Source organism: Myotis daubentonii, chromosome 15 (assembly GCF_963259705.1).
Source record: "Myotis daubentonii chromosome 15, mMyoDau2.1, whole genome shotgun sequence".
Taxonomy (NCBI): Eukaryota; Metazoa; Chordata; class Mammalia; order Chiroptera; family Vespertilionidae; genus Myotis; species Myotis daubentonii.
Window position 1 is genome coordinate 46,205,419 of NC_081854.1, and position 12,072 is coordinate 46,217,490.

Sequence of the window (12,072 nt, forward strand, 5' to 3'; positions counted from 1 at the left end):
ATACAGGGAGTAAGACTACTGCCAACACTGGCTCCTTTGTTACTTCACCATGTTAAAGATCAAAGTCTTTATGTGGCCTCCCACATGGAACATGGTGAGGCAGTTTCGTAATAAAAGGGAGGATGTGCACGCGACTTGGGTCGAAAGCAGCCTCAGATTTGTGGAAGGTTCGGGGCCCTGCAGATGGGGCTCCTCCACCACTTAGGCACCCTTTCAGCTATTTTTTTGCCAGTGGTTCTTACCCAGTCTTGGGCTGAGCTCAGTTGAGGGGGGAGAAGCCCCCAGCAGAAGCTGGTGGGTTCCAGAAGATGGTCCTAAGTCCATTTGTCCCTTGAGCGGCAGAAGGTACATGGTGCAACCTGCCCTCACACTGTCATGGAGACAGGCAAAGTCCCTGTCTTTTTGCCCTGGTCCTCTCTACTTTTTGTGTCTGTGACACAGAGAAGGCAGCTGGCTTTTTCCAAAGAGGGCTCTTAGTCCTGCCTTTTAGGAGTCCTTAGAAGAAAAGTTTGTGAGGAAGGAGAGGGCCAAGTGTGGAACTGAAGCCACTTTTCTTATGGTTCTTGATCTGGTTGAGTGAAACCAATAAGAACAGATGATGGCCTGGCCTGAGTGAGAGTCTCCTTTCTCTCTGAAGCAAGTTCTTCTTAACTATAGGGGAAACCTTCTTCTCTCTCTCTGCTTCCCGCCCCCCTCTCCTTTCTTCCTCCAGCCTGGGCAACCCGTTTCTCTGGTTTCTTTTGGGTTTTGTTCCTGATTAGAACTGACAGTAGCTGAAGTGAAGTAGGTGTGGAGGAGGCGGAGGCAGTTCTCACCTTCCCTGCGGGATCCGGAAGACTCTAGTTTGGCCTGTGAATGGTTGGGTGTACTTTGCCAGGCCCTGCAAGTGCAGTTAAAGGGTAGCTGGGAGGACCCTTCAGGCAACTCACTCCTCTGTCTCCACGCTGTCTTTGAGCAGCTCACACCTCCAGAAACCTCAGTGCTTTGTGAACCTGCTTGGCCCAAACTGAGGTTATCTTCCTGCAAAAATCAGATCCTCATGTGTTTCCTCTCTGCTGAAAGCCACTGTCTGCCCTGCTCCCAGGTGTGACTCCTCAGTGATCTCCATGCCCTCCTTTCCCTCGTCCCACGGTCTGCCACTCCCCAAATGTCTCTTCAATCTGGCCCCCTTCTCTGTTCCTCCTGTCATTGCCTCCACCCGGCTGTGTCCATGGCCTCCTGATTGAGCACTACTTTAGGCCTCTGCTCTCCACTCCCTGGTATACTCTGCCCCTTGCCTGCTTTGTGCCTCTGATCCCTCCGGCCAGAGGACACAGACCCTGCAGGCTCTGCTCAGTTTCTTCTGCCACCTCTGCCCTCCACACACACCACATACCAGCATGTCTGTGTAGAACCCCAAACATGCTGCAAACATTCCCTACTCTGCCCCTTTTTGTCCTGGGGTGTCCTTCCTGCCTGTGACCCTCTGTGCAACCTTGACTGACCCCTTCAGCCCTGATCCCATCTTGTGATGACACTTGTCACCTGCTTCATGTGACTTTTTTACATTTACCCAGCCATGTCCTTGCTGGGTTGTGAGCTTGTTGAGATTTGGACCACATCTTTTTTATCATCACTCTCCCAGAGTGAGCACAGATGTACTTGGGCTGTGAGAAGCGGCCATTCCTGCATTTTGTTGTGCTCAGTGCAGTGGCTTTAGCAAGCCAAGTGTGGTGGAACCAATCTTGAGTCAGGTCCCTACTGGCTTGCAGCCTGCCCTCAGCCAGAAGCCTTCGTTTGAAACTCAACCTTCCCACACTGCCCTAAGGATTGTGGTGCTGAATGTGTGTGAGGTCTCTGTCACCACCTTCTACCTGTAGCGGGGAATGACTATCCCCCCTTTTCTGTATGTGAAGGCTCATTGTCATTGAACCAATTACTGGCTCACATTTAGTCACGGGAAGAAACAGACCTCTAGGGCTATGGTGGAGCAGTGGTTAAGAACACGGACTCTGGAGCCCCGCTGTCTGCATTTGCGTCCTGGCAGCTTTGTTACCTGGAGCAAGTTACTTCTTTGTGCCTCAGTTTCCCCATTTTAAAATGGAAGTGATAATAGTACCTAACTCATACGGGATGGCTAGAGGATTAATTAATTCCTATATAGTGCTTATAATAGTGCCTGATACAAACAAAGGGTACATAAATGTTAGCTATTGTTATTGAGAAAGGTATTTTTTTCCTACCTGACGAAGGAAGTACCTGTACATTTAAGTTTCTTTTATGAATGTTTGTATATCAAGTACACTCACCTGGAGTCAAATGTCTACATTTTCTCTCCAGTGCTTATGTTTTCTGGATTTGAGGACACATGTTAGCTGGAGTTGAATTATGGAGAAAGGACAGCATGGCAACCAAAGTCAGGATGTTGATGTTTCAAGTGTTCTCTTTCTCTCTCTTTTTTTTTAAAGGAGGCCACTGTTAATGGGTATGGGTTTCTTTTTTTTTTTTTTTTTTAATACATTTTATTGATTTTTTTGCAGAGAGGAAGGGAGAGGGATAGAAAGTCAGAAACATCAATCAGCTGCCTCCTGTACACCCCCTGGGGATTTGCCCGCAACCAAGGTACATGCCCTTGACCGGATTCGAACCTGGGACCCTTCAGTCCGCAGGCCGACGCTCTATCCACCGAGCCAAACCAGTCAGGGCTCAAGTGTTCTCTTGTACTGGCTCAGCAGGAGCCTCTAGGGCGGTCAGGGGCAGAGGGCTGCTGTGCTGGCTGCGGGGCAGATGGTAACAAAGTGCCTCTCATGTGAGGCTGTGGTGCTCAGACTTTCCTGGGAGCTGATGGGCAGGCCTTAGCTTGCACGGTCAGAGGTTTCTGTTGGAAGATGTGGAAGTTTGTTTGTTTACATTTCGTAAGGTGTTTTTGGCCTCCTTAAGCATGAAACCAAGGAACAGGTGTGGCCTTAAGTAAGAATGTCAGAACCCTTGGCCAAATGGCTTGGAAGCAGGACAGGATGATCTGCAGGCAGGTGAGTGTACCTGCAGCCACACCCATCAGTGAGCTGGCAGTGAATGGCAGCGGCTGGAATCCTTGGATTGGGGAAGCAGGGAGGAAAAGTCAGGGGTGTGGATAGAGAGTAGGGTTTTGGCTTCTCCCAAGCTTGGGTGCATTGAGGGGGGCGAGGGTAGGACAGATCTTCCTTCTGGGAGACTCAGGCTGTGTAGCTAGGCAGCCCCATCTGCATCAGAGCTGGGCAGCTGGTAGCTTTCTCCTTTGCTGTTTCTGTGGAGGAGGCAGCTGTTCTCTTGCTGTGGCATATAGTACTGTAAAATAGGTTTTGTTTTTTATTGATTTCAGAGAGAGGAAGGGAGAGGGAGAGAGAGATAGAAACATTAATGATGAGAGAGAATCATTGATTGGCTGCCTTCTGCATAACCCCTTACTGGGGATTGAGCCTGCAACCCGGGAATGTGCTCTAACCAGATCAAACCGGGAATCAAACCACAATCTCCTGGCTTTATGGGTTGATGCCCAACCACTGAGCCACACTGGCCAGACTGGCATATATTACTTTAATTACTACAACCCCTCAAAGGAGAACCCAGGCGCATGGACGTACACTTTCCTTGAACTGTTGAAAAAGAAGCAGCAGTAAGAACCACAGCTGGGGGTTAGGAGTGAAGGGCATAGTCCCTGAAGCAGATGCCAACCATGGACTGTCTCCCTTCTTTCCACAGTATGAGCCTGTTCAAATGAGCATCTTTTCCTTCCCCTAGAGCTTTTTTTAAAAATATATTTCATTGATTTTTTACAGAGAGGAAGGGAGAGAAATAGAGAGTTAGAAACATCAATGAGAGAGAAACATCGATCAGCTGCCTCCTACACACCCCCCACCGGGGATGTGCCTGCAACCCAGGTACATGCCCTTGACAGGAATCGAACCTGGAACCCTTCAATCCGCAGGCCGACGCTCTATCCACTGAGCCAAACCAGCCAGTGCCGCTAGAGCTTTTTTTACCAAGCCTGCTCTAAGTGGGCTATTAAGAGCATGACCCTGTTTGAGGGCCCTGCTTCTACCGGGTGGGACACCTTCTGCACACAGCTGATATTTCACATCTGCCTGTGCCACGGGAGAGCAACAGCAGATAGCAGAGATCAGGGCAGAACAGTGGGGGTCTGTGCCAAGGTCACGGGGAGCCTAACCTCTAGGTGGTGTGGCAGGCACTGACAGTAAACAACAGGATGTTGTTCCATGTCCTTTCTCCCTATCCTTGATGGGTACAGCGCATGCAGTGTAAGGTATCTCAATAGCAGGTGGGTGTGCGTAGTAGATGCCTTAGGGATTACTAGCACGTAGGTGGGTTTCCTGTAGTCTGATGCTATTTTTGTCTGCACCCACCAAACAGGTACTGCTTCTGTCCCACTCCATGTAGGCTGATTACCCTTGTTGCTCACAGCTGATGTGCCCCCTCTGTGCCCACCATTAACCACTGCCTCTCTTGGAGCATCTTTCAGCCCAGAATCTACAGTGCTTTGCAGGGGTCTTCTCTGGGGTTGCTCAGTCCCAATCTCCATGAAGGAAGCCATGCTTCTTTCCAGCTGGGTGGGTTGAGCTATCAGGGCCCCCATGGACTTCTGTGTGTACCTCCTCCTGACCTTGGCAGAGCACCTGGGAACAGGCCTTGGAATGACAGTAGGTGCTGTATAAGCCTCCCAGGTAAGTGCCAGGTTGGTGGAGGAAAGAAGCCAACTGGTGATGGCCCTGCAGTTCAAGCCTATCGGGGTCTCACAGCAGCCCTGCCTCGAAAGGGAGCAGCCAGGAGATTCTCCAAAGCCACTGGGCAGCTGCCCAGGACGAGGACTATGGGAAGATAGGTTGGGGTTTGTGTGCCTGGGGCTGCCCAACCCCTTGCTGCCTTTTTTGTTCTGTTCCTCTGTCAGAGACATCTTTGGGAAGAGACCTGGACGGGGTCGATACCCAGAGGCCTTGCATCTCTGGCAACAAGTTCTATCTACTGGTCAGTCCAGAACAGAGGGTGGGCCCAAGGACTAGGTAACTGGTCAAAGCCCTTGGTGGGTCACATGGTGGTTAATGGTGCTGGTGCTGCAGGACCCGCCGTGGCCCCTGCTGCAGAACTTGTTTCTTGTAAGAGGCCCTCTGCTCCCCTGCTGCTCCTCCCCGGGCCAGCAGCGCCCTTGGCCCTATGGCCAGCCAAGCCCGTGTTCCTTTCCTGTGGGGCGCTTCCCTCACCTACAGGGAGACCTGTATTACCACAACATACCAGGCTGCTTGGAAGCCTTTTGAAATGACGCGACTCAATCAGATCTGGAAATTACTACTCCTGGGCTTGGGGGTTTCTTATCCTATTTTCTTCTTCCAAATACACAGAGATAAAGATTCTGGATTTAAGACTATTTTTCAGGGCAGGTTAAGTCTTGAGATAAGAGGTTTCATCGACAGCAGAGGGGCCAGTTCTGAAACCCGAGTTTGTCAGTCTCTGAAAACAGAGATTCTCAAGTGTCCTGTGTGGCTGGAGGCAGGGGCCACAACAGGGTGGAACTGAGTAGGGACCAGTTACTGCTCATCCCTTTGCATTCGTAGTGCGGGGCAGAGGGAGACTGTATAGGGGCCCTGGAAACATGGAACACTATGTCTGAGCCTCCTTTTGGGAAGGGTTTTGTGCATGTCCATCTCTCAGGATCTGGCAATATGTGCAAAGTCACAGGCTCCTACATTACCAGGGAGTAACCTGTCCTCTGACTTTCCCCAAGGTTCACAAGGAGCTCAGTGTAAACAAGGAAAAGCCAAAGCCAACCCCAGAAGAGACATACCAAGCCTGGCAGCTGAGGTTGCACCTCAGTTTTGTGGGACAGTGCCACCCCTTTCTAAGCCTGATTCAGCATGGATGACAGACCCAGCCTGTCCTATGGGAACCTGAGGTGTAGGCGAGTAGTCCTGCCAGATGTGCCAGATGCCATATGAGCCATGTCCTAGCCAGACCCAGCTAGACTCATCTGGCTGCCCCTGAGCTTCTTCTGCCGTCAGGTATTTGTTCCTTTTGCGGCGGGGGAGGAGTGTGACTTGTGGAGGCCCCTTTATATACTAGTACAGGTGCTGGTGTGCAGTCCCTCACCCTGCCCAGGTTTCAAGTTGACACCTGGCTCTGTGTCAGAGTAGGGCCTGGGTGCCCCTACGAGGGCAGGCTCCACCTGGTGTCAGCTCCCTGCCTCAGCATTTTTCTCTTGCCCTTTTTACCATGGCCTTCATTCTGAGCACCATGAAGAGAAGGATCCAGGGAATCCCCTGCTTCTTTGTCCTAGAGTTGTCCAAGGCATCATTTTAAGATTGTGTTAATCCTGGTCCCATGGCTTGGGGTAGCAGCCATGTGAGTGCTGTGATAGGGCGTCCCTGATGTCACCCTACAGCATTTGCCGAATGAAACACTCGCTTTTGCTTTCCCATTACCCACTGTTGAGCTATTCCAGGCATTGCTCTTGTCAGAGTTTTAAAGATACTTGAGGTTATGGGAAGGGCATCTATCTGATCGATTTCTGGGGAAAGATAGCTGTGAGTGGGTAATCACCCTTGAGAAGCAGCTCTGCCATGAGGTCCTCCATGACATGTGCACTCTCTCCTAAGAAGCTAGCCCAGCTCCTTTCCTCCATTGCCAGCCTCAAGAGTAACATTCGGAGAGCCACTGGGCATGGCTCTTGAGCTCTACTAAGTGCCCTAGAGTCAGGTGGCCTCCCCAGAAAACTGGGAACCAATAAGAGTGGAGCAGGCCTGGGGCTGCTGTTGGTGGGCTGTCAGGAGAGGTAGATGATGCTAGCTCCACCTGTGCCCGCTCCTTCAGGGAAAAGGGGAGAAGGAAGTCTGTAGAACCCAGGCTTGATCACTGAGCTAGTGTTAGAGATGGAGAGGGAATGAAAACTCATAGGTGAATGCCTTCTGTGGGCTGGTGTTCCATGTCCATTCTTATTTAATCCTCCTACCAGCCTGAAAGAGTTTAGCCAGGAGAACTATAGGGGCTAAGAAGTGACAGAATGGGAAGTCAAACCCAAGTCACTTTGACCTCAAAGTCCACTGATGACCAGGATCTATTTATTTGGGAGAGATGGCTGGTTTGGAGGCCTGGGGGGCAACTGTTAGGCTATCTTTATGAACATGACATGGGTTGGACTCTGACCTGGTCAGCCGTGGGCCAGGACCAGAAACTATTGGGCAGGCACAGCACCGGCTCCCTCCCAGTGTTCTGTGCTAATATGCTGATGATGCAAAATCTTTCCACTTGGCAGTAGGAGTCCTCTTTATTCCAGCTGCCCTGGGACTGAAGCTCTTGATGTGTCCTGGTGGATGGAAGTGGCATAGGGTGGGCTCCTGGAACAATCATGCTAGAGTCCCTGGCACCCCCATGGGGAGTCTTCTACTCTAGGACACTGTAACTGGGGGTGGCATCTGGGAGTGCCAAGGTGATAAACCATTTCCTCAGCCACCCCCACACTTCTCTGACTGGGACTTGCCCTCTGAGTGATGATGGAAGAGGAAGTGGGTGGTGCCAGAGCCTCTGAACTGGGCACCTGGGGCCTCCTGTCTCCTGGCCTGAATGTGGCTTGGCTTCTTATTGCATCATTGGCATCTGATGTGACAGGGGATAGGCTTTTCTGTGGGGGCGTCAGGTTGGCTACACATGAGTTATTTCTGGGAGTGACAGGCCCATTCTCTCTGAAGAGGGAAGAATGGTTAGTAGGGTGGCACTCTCTGTCAGTGTCGTGCCCATCGTGTAGCTCTAGACATCATCTGATCCACAACCACTTGGTCCTGACTCCCTGCAGGGCCTGACCCTGGCAGCTGTGTCCCCTTGTTTTCTTCTGGCCCTCACATCCCACTGTCCTCTGAGATAGCTGGCTCTGGCCCTGTGGTGAGGGTCACAGTTTTCATTCCTGGGCCCATCATTCCAGCCTCACAGGGGTCCCGTCCAGAGAGGGGTGACCACACATGCTGCCAGGGCCCACGCTTAGCAAGTTGCTGACTTTGGCTCCAGGGTAGGAGTGGGGGGTAGAAAGGGAGGTCCAGTTCTGAAGCCGAGGGTGGTGGGGCTGGAGGGGAGGTTTGTCCACGCAGAAATATGGGAGTGACCTTAGTTGCTGGCTCCTCTTAACGGGAAGGAAGACTTAGAACATGGATTCTTCTAGAGCTGGTAGAGATATTTACGTCACCTGTCCTGTTCAAGATGAGGTAACTGAGACCCAGAGAAGTTAAATACTTACCCAGGGTTGGAGCCAGGTCTGCAGCCTGGCTACAGGCCTCTTTCCAGGGCCCAGAAAAAAGAGAAAAAAGACAACAACATTCCTCACAGTCAAGCCCAGGATTGCCCACAGATGGTGTGTCACAATGTGGTCATACACATTGACAATCTTGTGCTTCCGGTTTCTTGCCAGCCCTTGGCCACTTTTCCCTTTTCATTTCAACAAACATTTCATGAGCATCTACTACTCATGGGTAGTCAAATTAGCTTCCTGAGTGATGATCCCCGAGAAGAGGTCTGCTTGATGAGAGAATGAGCAGGTATGCAAGGTGGGTCAGCTGGTATGCAAGGTGAGCAAAAAGATGCTTCGATGTGGTCGCTTTCATTAGAGAACTTTGGTTGCTTTAAAGGAGAGAAACCCATCTGTAATCAGCTGTTTCACCAGACCTCAGGCAAACAGGAGCCAGGTCCCTCTCTCTGTATCTCTCTTTTGCCTCTGCTTTATGCATATTAGCTTTCGTCTGTCAAACCAGCTTTCTACCTCAGGTTTCTACTTCCCTTGTAGAAAAATTCCAGAAAGATCTGTGATTGATCAATCTTGGGTCATCCTGGTAGAGAGAGGGGCGATTACTAGGATTAGCAGTTCCCACTGAAGCCACAGGATGGGTGCAAGGGAGGAGCTACTTCTTAAGAGAAGGTGAGTGCTCTCTCCCAAAGAAGCAGGGCGCTCAGACAAATCCTAGCACGCCTTCTCCTACCCTGTTCTTGTGGACTTGGGGGAGGGGCACCAGGAGGCTTTGTTCCCAGTCCCTTCTCAAAGTCCACAGAACCCAGCCAAACACTGATAGGGAGTAGTGTTGGTCAGGTCAGCCAAGCTTGGGGTCCAGAAACCTTGTAGGGGCACCTGAAGTTTTTTCTGATGGAGCCCATCTTGAGGAACTCATGCTGCTCTACTTTTAGAGCATCTTCCTCTTCCCTATGTCTTTGGGGGACACCTCAGGAAGAAGGAGGTGGTCGCTTCACCCTCGTGGTTACCTACTTGGTGCTCCCTCAGAGGAAGGAGAATCGAGCTTCGGAATAGTGTCATCTCTAAGACCACAGGTTCATGCAGCCTCTCAGTGCCTCAGTTTCCTCACCCCTCAGATGGGGATTATCCCACCTACTGATTGGTTTGGAGACTCTGAATGTTTCTCCCAAGTACACACCTATGGCCCTTTGATGGTGATGTCTAATTGCTACCCCTTCATTTTGTGGAGAAGGGAACCAAAGGTCTGAGGAGGTAAGTGACTGCCCAGAACCTGCCATCTTGGAGGGACAATACTTTCAGGCCACACTGGCTGCCCTGGCACTTAGGGCTACAGTGTGTTTTTCTAACAGAGGCCAGTCCACTCTGTAGGACCCTAGCCTGAGACTGACAACAACTGGCTACAAAATGTGCAACTGTGGCTAGGCCTTGGTCTTATGGTTTTTCTCCTGTTTGCCCAATTTCTAAGAGTAGCAGTGGAGAGAAGGTTTGTCGAGGGTGGGGTGACTGAATTCATTTACAGTAACTTCATCCCCTTTAACATCTCGTCTATTTTGGGCTTCTGATGCCTTTCTCTTGTGTGTGTTCTGACCTTTCTAATCTTTTTTTTTTTTTTTTTTTTTAAATATATTTTATTGATTTTCTACAGAGAGGAAGGGAGAGAGACAGAGAGTTAGAAACATCGACGAGAGAGAAACATCGATCAGCCGCCTCCTGCACATCTCCCACTGGGGATGTGCCCGCAACCCAGGTACACGCCCCTGACCGGAATCGAACCTGGGACCCTTCAGTCCGCAGGCCGACGCTCCATCCACTGAGCCAAACCGGCTTTGGCCTAATCTTTGACTAGCCTGAATTTTACTCCCATAGGAGAAACAGAAAGCCATTGTGTCAGGATGACACAGTAGGAAAATCTTCCAGTGACTTCATTTTAGGTATTCTGTCCACACCACTGTTTATTTAGTGAGTGTGTTCCCCATCATAGCTTTGCCACTTTTGGGATGAGCCAGTCTTCTCACCTGCCTTATATTTAGCCATCGGCCATATATTTCAAACTTAATGTGTCTAAAAGGCCTGCTACTTCAGCCCATCTTTCCTGTCTCTCAGTAAATGGTACTAGCATCCACCCATTTGCCCAAGAAAAAAATCTGGGAGTCATCCTTGTTTCTCTCATTCATTAGCACCCACATTCAGCCAGTCCTGCTGACCCTACTCGAGTCTCTCCTGTCACTCAGTTTCAGCCTTGTGACTGCCTTTCTGTTTCTCAGACATGCAGAGCTCTTTTCCTTTACCCCAAAAGTTCCTCCTGTTTCTCTCATCAAGCAGACCTCTTCTTGGGGATCATCACTCAGGAAGCTAAATTGACTACTCTATCCTGGTCAGTCCTCATCCCCATTCCCATTTCTAGCCCATTACCTGGCTTTGTTTTCTTCAGAGCACATTTTACCTACCAGTTATTTTCTTATTTGCTTATGGGTTTTCTTTTTTTTTTTAAATTTAATTTTATTTATTTTATTTTATTTTTTTTAATTAAATCTTTATTGTTCAGATTATTACATTTGTTCCTCTTTTTTTCCCCCCCATAACTCCCCTCCTCCCAGTTCCCGCCCCACCCTCCGCCCTCACTCCCCACCCACTGTCCTCATCCATAGGTGCACGATTTTTGTCCAGTCTCTTCCCACATCTCCCACACCCCTTTCCCCCCCAAGAATAGTCAGTCCATTCCCTTTCTATGTCCCTGATTCTATTATAATCAACAGTTCATTCTGTTCATCAGATTATTTATTCACTTGATTCTTAGATTCACTTGTTGATAGATGCATATTTGTTGTTCATAATTTGTATCTTTACCTTTTTCTTCCTCTTCCTCTTCTTAAAGGAAACCTTTCAGCATTTCATATAATCCTGGTTTGGTGGTGATGAACTCCTTTAGCTTTTCCTTATCTGTGAAGCTCTTTATCTGACCTTCAATTCTGAATGATAGCTTTGCTGGATAAAGTAATCTTGGTTGTAGGTTCTTGGTATTCATCACTTTGAATATTTCTTGCCACTCCCTTCTGGCCTGCAAAGTTTCTGTTGAGAAATCAGCTGACAGTCGTATGGGTATTCCCTTGTAGGTAACTGAGTTTCTTTCTCTTGCTGTTTTTAAGATTCTCTCTTTATCTTTTGCTCTTGGCATTTTAATTATGATGTGTCTTGGTGTGGTCCTCTTTGGATTCCTTTTGTTTGGGGTTCTCCGCGCTTCTTGGACCTGTAAGTCCATTTCTTTCACCAGGTGGGGGAAGTTTTCTGTCATTATTTCTTCAAATAGGTTTTCAATATCTTGCTCTCTCTCATCTTCTGGCACCCCTATAATTCTGATGTTGGTACGCTTGAAGTTGTCCCAGAGGCTCCTTACACTATCCTCGCATTTTTGGTTTCTTTTTTCATTTTGCTTTTCCGGTTGGATGTTTTTTGCTTCCTCGCATTTCAAATCATTGACTTGATTCTTGCGCTCCTCTGGTCTGCTGTCGGGCGTCTGTATAATATTCATTATTTCAGTCCGTGTGTGCTTAATTTCTAGTTGGTTCCCCAATATAAGATCGAGGGTCTTATTAGTTTTCGTGTAGATCTCATTAAGTTTATCGGCAGCTTCTAAACAGTTCTTGAGAGACCTTAAAAGTGTGGTTCTGAACTCTATTTCTTCCATTGACAATTTTGTCCTGTTTCTTTGTCTCCGCATTTTGTTATGCTTCCTTGGTGCACCCCCTAGTGGTCTTTGTTCGCAGTCTTATAGTTAAATCTTGATTGTTGTGGCTAATTCCAGGGAGGGTTTGACC

The 12,072-nt window shown here is 49.2% G+C and overlaps 1 protein-coding gene across 3 annotated transcripts in view; it reads left to right on the forward strand.

Annotated features, from left to right (window-relative positions):
- RANBP10 (RAN binding protein 10) overlaps positions 1-12,072 on the forward strand; it is a 60,041-nt gene that overhangs the window by 19,858 nt on the left and 28,111 nt on the right. The window lies entirely within an intron of this gene.